Genomic DNA, 8,969 nt, shown 5'->3' on the forward strand with positions numbered 1-8,969 from the left:
GATGTAGTGGGACATACTGGGAGGGAACTGGGATGTACTGGGGTGTACTGGGAGGGAACTGTTATGTACCGAGGGGGAACTGGGATGTAGTGGGAGTGAACTGTGAAGTACTAGGATGTACTTATCGGGAAGTGGGAGGGAACTTGGATGTAGTGGGAGGGAACTGGGGTTTACTTGGAGGAAAGTGGCATGTACTGGGATGTACTGGAATGGAACTGGGAGTGAACTGTGTGTGAACTGTGAGGGAACTGGGATGTACTGGGAGGGAACTGGGATGTACTGGGACGGACTGGGAGGGAACTGGGATGTACTGGGAGGGATCTGGGATGTACTGGGCTGCACTGGTAGGGAACTGGGATGTACTGGGAGGAAACTGGAATGTCCCAGTTGACACCCACTTCCCTCCCAGTGCCTCCCAGTATATCCCAGTTTCCTCCCAGTACATCCCAGTAAATCCCAGTTTGCTCCCAGTACATGCCAGTACATCGCAGTACATTCCAGTTCCGTTCCTGTACATCCCAATACATCCCCGTTCCATGCCAGTACATCCCAGTTCCCTACCAGTTCATCCCCGTACATCCCAATTCCCTCCCGGTTCACTACCACTTCTTTCCCAGTTCCGTCCCATTACATCCCAGTTCCGTCCCATTACATCCCAGTACATCCCAGGTCCCTCCCAGTACGTCCCAGTTCCCTCCCAGTACATCCCAGGTCCCTCCCAGTACTGGGAGGGAACTGGGATGTACTGGGAGGCACTACAATGTGCGGGGATGCCCTGGGATGTACTGTGGAGGAACTAGGATGTACAGGCTTTTACTGGGTTGTACCGGGTGGAACTGGCAGGGATTTGGGATGTACCAGGATCTACTGGGATGTACTGGGAGGTAACTGTTATGTACTGGGAAGGAACAGGGAGGGAACTGGGATGTACTGGTAGGGAACTGGGATGTACTGGGAGGGAACTGGGACGTACCGTGAGGACACTGGGATGTACTGTTATGTACTGGGAGGGAAGTGTTATGTACTGAGGGGAACTGGGACATACTGGGATGTACTGGGAGGGAACTGTGAAGTACTGGGATGTACTGGGAGTGAACTGGGAGGGAACTGGTATGTAGTAGGATGTACTGGGTGGGAACTGGGATGTACTGGGAGGGAACTGGGATGTACTGGGAGGGAACTGGGATGTAGTGGGAGGGAACTGGGAGGGAACTGGTATGTACTGGGAGGGAACTGGGATGTACTGGGACATACTGGCAGGGAACTGGGATGTACTGGGAGGGGATTGGGACGGACTGGGAGGGAACTGGGATGTACTGGGCTGCACTGGTAGGGAACTGGGATGTACTGGGAGGAAACTGGAATGTCCAAGTTGACACCCACTTCCCTCCCAATGCCTCCCAGTATATCCCAGTTTCCTCCCAGTATATCCCAGTTTCCTCCCAGTACATCCCAATAAATCCCAGTTCGCTCCCAGTACATCCCAGTACATCGCAGTACATTCCAGTTCCGTTCCTGTCCATCCCAATACATCCCCGTTCCATGCCAGTACATCCCAGTTTCCTACCAGTTCATCCCCGTACATCCCAATTCCCTCCCGGTTCACTACCACTTCTTTCCCAGTGCCTCCCAATACATCCCAGTTCCGTCCCATTACATCCCAGTACATCCCAGTTCCCTCCCAGTACGTCCCAGTTCCCTCCCAGTACATCCCAGTTCCCTCCCAGTACTGGGAGGGACCTGGGATGTACTGGGAGGCACTACAATGTGCGGGGATGCCCTGGGATGTACTGTGGAGGAACTAGGATGTACAGGCTTGTACTGGGTTGTATCGGGTGGAACTGGCAGGGATTTGGGATGTACCAGGATCTACTGGGATGTACTGGGATGTACTGGGAGGTAACTGTTATGTACTGGGAGTGAACTGGTAGGGAACTGGGACGTACTGGGAGGAAACTGGGATGTACTGTGAGGGAACTGGGACGTACTGTGAGGACACTGGGATGTACTGTTATGTACTGGGAGGGAAGTGTTATGTACTGAGGGGAACTGGTGCGTACTGGGATGTACTGGGATGGAACTGTGAAGTACTGGGATGTACTGGGAGTGAACTGGGAGGGAACTGGTATGTAGTAGGATGTACTGGGTGGGAACTGGGATGTACCAGGACGTACTGGGATGTACTGGGAGGGAACTGGTATGTACTGGGAGGGAACTGGGATGTAGTGGGAGGGAACTGGGAGGGAACTGGGATGTACTGGGAGGGAACTGGGATGTACTGGGACATACTGGCAGGGAACTGGGATGTACTGGGAGGGGATTGGGATGTACTGGGAGGGAACTTGGATGTATTGGGAGGGAAGTGTTATGTACCAAGGGGGAACTGGGACGTACTGGGATGTAGTGGGAGTGAACTGTGAAGTACTGGGATGTACTGTGAGGGAACTGGGATGTACTGGGAGGGAACTTTAAAGTACTGGGATGTACTTAGAGGAAACTGGGAGGCAACTGGCATGTACTGGGATGTACTGGAATGGAACTGGGAGTGAACTGTGTGTGAACTGGGAGGGAACTGGGATGTACTGTGAGGGAACTGGGATGTACTGGGATGTACTGGGAGGGACTGGGAGGGATCTGGGATGTACTGGGCTGCACTGGTAGGGAACTGGGATGTACTGGGAGGAAACTGGAATGTCCCAGTTGACACCCACTTCCCTCCCAGGTTCCTCCCAGTATATCCCAGTTTCCTCCCAGTATATCCCAGTTTCCTCCCAGTACATCCCAGTAAATCCCAGTTCGCTCCCAGTACATCCCAATACATCGCTGTACATTCCAGTTCTGTTCCTGTACATCCCAATACATCCCCGTTCCATGCCAGTACATCCCAGTTTCCTACCAGTTCATCCCCGTACATCCCAATTCCCTCCCGGTTCACTACCACTTCTTTCCCAGTGCCTCCCAATACATCCCAGTTCCGTCCCATTACATCCCAGTACATCCCAGTTCCCTCCCAGTACGTCCCAGGTCCCTCCCAGTACATCCCAGTTCCCTCCCAGTACTGGGAGGGAACTGGGATGTACTGGGAGGCACTACAATGTGCGGGGATGCCCTGGGATGTACTGTGGAGGAACTAGGATGTACAGGCTTGTACTGGGTTGTACCGGGTGGAACTAGCAGGGATTTGGGATGTACCAGGATCTACTGGGATGTACTGGGAGGTAACTGTTATGTACTGGGAAGGAACAGGGAGGGAACTGGGATGTACTGTGAGGGAACTGGGACGTACTGGGAGGGAACTGGGATGTACTGGTATGTACTGGGAGGGAAGTGTTATGTACTGAGGGGAACTGGGACGTACTGGGATGTACTGGGAGGGAACTGTGAAGTACTGGGATGTACTGGGAGTGAACTGGGAGGGAACTGGTATGTAGTAGGATGTACTGGGTGGGAACTGCGATGTACCAGGATGTACTGGGATGTACTGGGAGGGAACTGGTATGTACTGGGAGGGAACTGGCATGTACTGGGATGTAGTGGGAGGGAACTGGGAGGGAACTGGGATGTACTGGGAGGGAACTGGTATGTACTGGGAGGGAACTGGGATGTACTGGGACATACTGGCAGGGAACTGGGATGTACTGGGAGGGAACTGCTATGTACTGGGAGGGAACTGGGATGTACTGGGACATACTGGCAGGGAACTGGGATGTACTGGGAGGGGATTGGGACGGACTGGGAGGGAACTGGGATGTACTGGGCTGCACTGGTAGGGAACTGGGATGTACTGGGAGGAAACTGGAATGTCCCAGTTGACACCCACTTCCCTCCCAATGCCTCCCAGTATATCCCAGTTTCCTCCCAGTATATCCCAGTTTCCTCCCAGTACATCCCAGTAAATCCCAGCTCGCTGCCAGTACATGCCAATACATCGCTGTACATTCCAGTTCTGTTCCTGTACATCCCAATACATCCCCGTTCCATGCCAGTACATCCCAGTTCCCTACCAGTTCATCCCCGTACATCCCAATTCCCTCCCGGTTCACTACCACTTCTTTCCCAGTGCCTCCCAATACATCCCAGTTCCGTCCCATTACATACCAGTACATCCCAGTTCCCTCCCAGTACGTCCCAGTTCCCTCCCAGTACTGGGAGGGAACTGGGATGTACTGGGAGGCACTACAATGTGCGGGGATGTCCTGGGATGTACCGTGGAGGAACTAGGATGTACAGGCTTGTACTGGGTTGTACCGGGTGGAACTGGCAGGGATTTGGGATGTACCAGGATCTACTGGGATGTACTGGGAGGTAACTGTTATGTACTGGGAAGGAACAGGGAGGTAACTGGGATGTACTGGTAGGGAACTGGGATGTACTGTGAGGGAACTGGGACGTACTGTGAGGACACTGGGATGTACTGGTATGTACTGGGAGGGAAGTGTTATGTACTGAGGGGAACTGGGACGTACTGGGATGTACTGGGAGGGAACTGTGAAGTACTGGGATGTACTGGGAGTGAACTGGGAGGGAACTGGTATGTAGTAGGATGTACTGGGTGGGAACTGGGATGTACCAGGATGTACTGGGATGTACTGGGAGGGAACTGGTATGTACTGGGAGGGAACTGGGATGTACTGGGATGTAGTGGGAGGGAACTGGGAGGGAACTGGGATGTACTGGGAGGGAACTGGTATGTACTGGGAGGGAACTGGGATGTACTGGGACATACTGGCAGGGAACTGGGATGTACTGGGAGGGAACTGCTATGTACTGGGAGGGAACTGGGATGTACTGGGACATACTGGCAGGGAACTGGGATGTACTGGGAGGGGATTGGGACGGACTGGGAGGGAACTGGGATGTACTGGGCTGCACTGGTAGGGAACTGGGATGTACTGGGAGGAAACTGGAATGTCCCAGTTGACACCCACTTCCCTCCCAATGCCTCCCAGTATATCCCAGTTTCCTCCCAGTACATCCCAGTAAATCCCAGCTCGCTGCCAGTACATGCCAATACATCGCTGTACATTCCAGTTCTGTTCCTGTACATCCCAATACATCCCCGTTCCATGCCAGTACATCCCAGTTCCCTACCAGTTCATCCCCGTACATCCCAATTCCCTCCCGGTTCACTACCACTTCTTTCCCAGTTCCGTCCCATTACATCCCAGTTCCGTCCCATTACATCCCAGTACATCCCAGGTCCCTCCCAGTACGTCCCAGTTCCCTCCCAGTACATCCCAGTTCCCTCCCAGTACTGGGAGGGAACTGGGATGTACTGGGAGGAAACTGGAATGTCCCAGTTGACACCCACTTCCCTCCCAATGCCTCCCAGTATATCCCAGTTTCCTCCCAGTACATCCCAGTTCCCTCCCAGTACGTCCCAGTTCCCTCCCAGTACATCCCAGGTCCCTCCCAGTACTGGGAGGGAACTGGGATGTACTGGGAGGCACTACAGTGTGCGGGGATGCCCTGGGATGTACTGTGGAGGAACAAGGATGTACAGGCTTGTACTGGGTTGTACCGGGTGGAACTGGCAGGGATTTGGGATGTACTGGGATGTACTGGGAGGTATCTTTTATGTACTGGGAGTGAACTGGGAGGGAACTGGGATGTACTGGGACGGACTGGGAGGGAACTGGGACGGACTGGGATGCACTGGTAGGGAACTGGGATGTACTGGGAGGAAACTGGTATGTCCCAGTTGACACCCACTTTCCTCCCAGTTTCCTCCCAGTATATCCCAGTTTCCTCCCAGTACATCCCAGTAAATCCCAGTTTGCTCCCAGTACATCGCAGTACATTCCAGTTCCGTTCCTGTACATCCCAATACACCCCCGTTCCATGCCAGTACATCCCAGTTCCCTACCAGTTCATCCCCGTACATCCCAATTCCCTCCCGGTTCACTACCACTTCTTTCCCAGTTCCGTCCCATTACATCCCAGTTCCGTCCCATTACATCCCAGTACATCCCAGTTCCCTCCCAGTACGTCCCAGTTCCCTCCCAGTACATCCCAGGTCCCTCCCAGTACATCCCAGTTCCCTCCCAGTACTGGGAGGGAACTGGGATGTACTGGGAGGCACTACAATGTGCGGGGATGCCCTGGGATGTACTGTGGAGGAACTAGGATGTACAGGCTTGTACTGGGTTGTACCGGGTGGAACTGGCAGGGATTTGGGATGTACCAGGATCTACTGGGATGTACTGGGATGTACTGGGAGGTAACTGTTATGTACTGGGAGTGAACTGGTAGGGAACTGGGACGTACTGGGAGGAAACTGGGATGTACTGTGAGGGAACTGGGACGTACTGTGAGGACACTGGGATGTACTGTTATGTACTGGGAGGGAAGTGTTATGTACTGAGGGGAACTGGTGCGTACTGGGATGTACTGGGATGGAACTGTGAAGTACTGGGATGTACTGGGAGTGAACTGGGAGGGAACTGGTATGTAGTAGGATGTACTGGGTGGGAACTGGGATGTACCAGGACGTACTGGGATGTACTGGGAGGGAACTGGTATGTACTGGGAGGGAACTGGGATGTAGTGGGAGGGAACTGGGAGGGAACTGGGATGTACTGGGAGGGAACTGGGATGTACTGGGACATACTGGCAGGGAACTGGGATGTACTGGGAGGGGATTGGGATGTACTGGGAGGGAACTTGGATGTATTGGGAGGGAAGTGTTATGTACCAAGGGGGAACTGGGACGTACTGGGATGTAGTGGGAGTGAACTGTGAAGTACTGGGATGTACTGTGAGGGAACTGGGATGTACTGGGAGGGAACTTTAAAGTACTGGGATGTACTTAGAGGAAACTGGGAGGCAACTGGCATGTACTGGGATGTACTGGAATGGAACTGGGAGTGAACTGTGTGTGAACTGGGAGGGAACTGGGATGTACTGTGAGGGAACTGGGATGTACTGGGATGTACTGGGAGGGACTGGGAGGGATCTGGGATGTACTGGGCTGCACTGGTAGGGAACTGGGATGTACTGGGAGGAAACTGGAATGTCCCAGTTGACACCCACTTCCCTCCCAGGTTCCTCCCAGTATATCCCAGTTTCCTCCCAGTATATCCCAGTTTCCTCCCAGTACATCCCAGTAAATCCCAGTTCGCTCCCAGTACATCCCAATACATCGCCGTACATTCCAGTTCTGTTCCTGTACATCCCAATACATCCCCGTTCCATGCCAGTACATCCCAGTTTCCTACCAGTTCATCCCCGTACATCCCAATTCCCTCCCGGTTCACTACCACTTCTTTCCCAGTGCCTCCCAATACATCCCAGTTCCGTCCCATTACATCCCAGTACATCCCAGTTCCCTCCCAGTACATCCCAGTTCCCTCCCAGTACTGGGAGGGAACTGGGATGTACTGGGAGGCACTACAATGTGCGGGGATGTCCTGGGATGTACTGTGGAGGAACTAGGAAGTACAGGCTTGTACTGGGTTGTACCGGGTGGAACTGGCAGGGATTTGGGATGTACCAGGATCTACTGGGATGTACTGGGATGTACTGGGAGGTAACTGTTATGTACTGGGAAGGAACAGGGAGGGAACTGGGATGTACTGGGAGGAAACTGGGATGTACTGTGAGGGAACTGGGACGTACTGTGAGGACACTGGGATGTACTGGTATGTACTGGGAGGGAAGTGTTATGTACTGAGGGGAACTGGGACGTACTGGGATGTACTGGGAGGGAACTGTGAAGTACTGGGATGTACTGGGAGTGAACTGGGAGGGAACTGGTATGTAGTAGGATGTACTGGGTGGGAACTGGGATGTACCGGGAGGGAACTGGTATGTACTGGGAGGGAACTGGTATGTACTGGGAGGGAACTGGGATGTACTGGGATGTAGTGGGAGGGAACTGGGAGGGAACTGGGATGTACTGGGAGGGAACTGGTATGTACTGGGAGGGAACTGGGATGTACTGGGACATACTGGCAGGGAACTGGGATGTACTGGGAGGGGATTGGGACGGACTGGGAGGGAACTGGGATGTACTGGGCTGCACTGGTAGGGAACTGGGATGTACTGGGAGGAAACTGGAATGTCCCAGTTGACACCCACTTCCCTCCCAATGCCTCCCAGTATATCCCAGTTTCCTCCCAGTATATCCCAGTTTCCTCCCAGTACATCCCAGTAAATCCCAGCTCGCTGCCAGTACATGCCAATACATCGCAGTACATTCCAGTTCTGTTCCTGTACATCCCAATACATCCCCGTTCCATGCCAGTACATCCCAGTTTCCTACCAGTTCATCCCCGTACATCCCAATTCCCTCCCGGTTCACTACCACTTCTTTCCCAGTGCCTCCCAATACATCCCAGTTCCGTCCCATTACATCCCAGTACATCCCAGTTCCCTCCCAGTACGTCCCAGGTCCCTCCCAGTACATCCCAGGTCCCTCCCAGTACTGGGAGGGAACTGGGATGTACTGGGAGGCACTACAATGTGCGGGGATGCCCTGGGATGTACTGTGGAGGAACTAGGATGTACAGGCTTGTACTGGGTTGTACCGGGTGGAACTAGCAGGGATTTGGGATGTACCAGGATCTACTGGGATGTACTGGGAGGTAACTGTTATGTACTGGGAAGGAACAGGGAGGGAACTGGGATGTACTGGTAGGGAACTGGGACGTACTGGGAGGGAACTGGGATGTACTGGTATGTACTGGGAGGGAAGTGTTATGTACTGAGGGGAACTGGGACGTACTGGGATGTACTGGGAGGGAACTGTGAAGTACTGGGATGTACTGGGAGTGAACTGGGAGGGAACTGGTATGTAGTAGGATGTACTGGGTGGGAACTGGGATGTACCGGGAGGGAACTGGTATGTACTGGGAGGGAACTGGTATGTACTGGGAGGGAACTGGGATGTACTGGGATGTAGTGGGAGGGAACTGGGAGGGAACTGGGATGTACTGGGAGGGAACTGGTATGTACTGGGAGGGAACTGG

Source organism: Phalacrocorax aristotelis, unplaced genomic scaffold (assembly GCF_949628215.1).
Source record: "Phalacrocorax aristotelis unplaced genomic scaffold, bGulAri2.1 scaffold_66, whole genome shotgun sequence".
NCBI classification, from domain to species: Eukaryota; Metazoa; Chordata; class Aves; order Suliformes; family Phalacrocoracidae; genus Phalacrocorax; species Phalacrocorax aristotelis.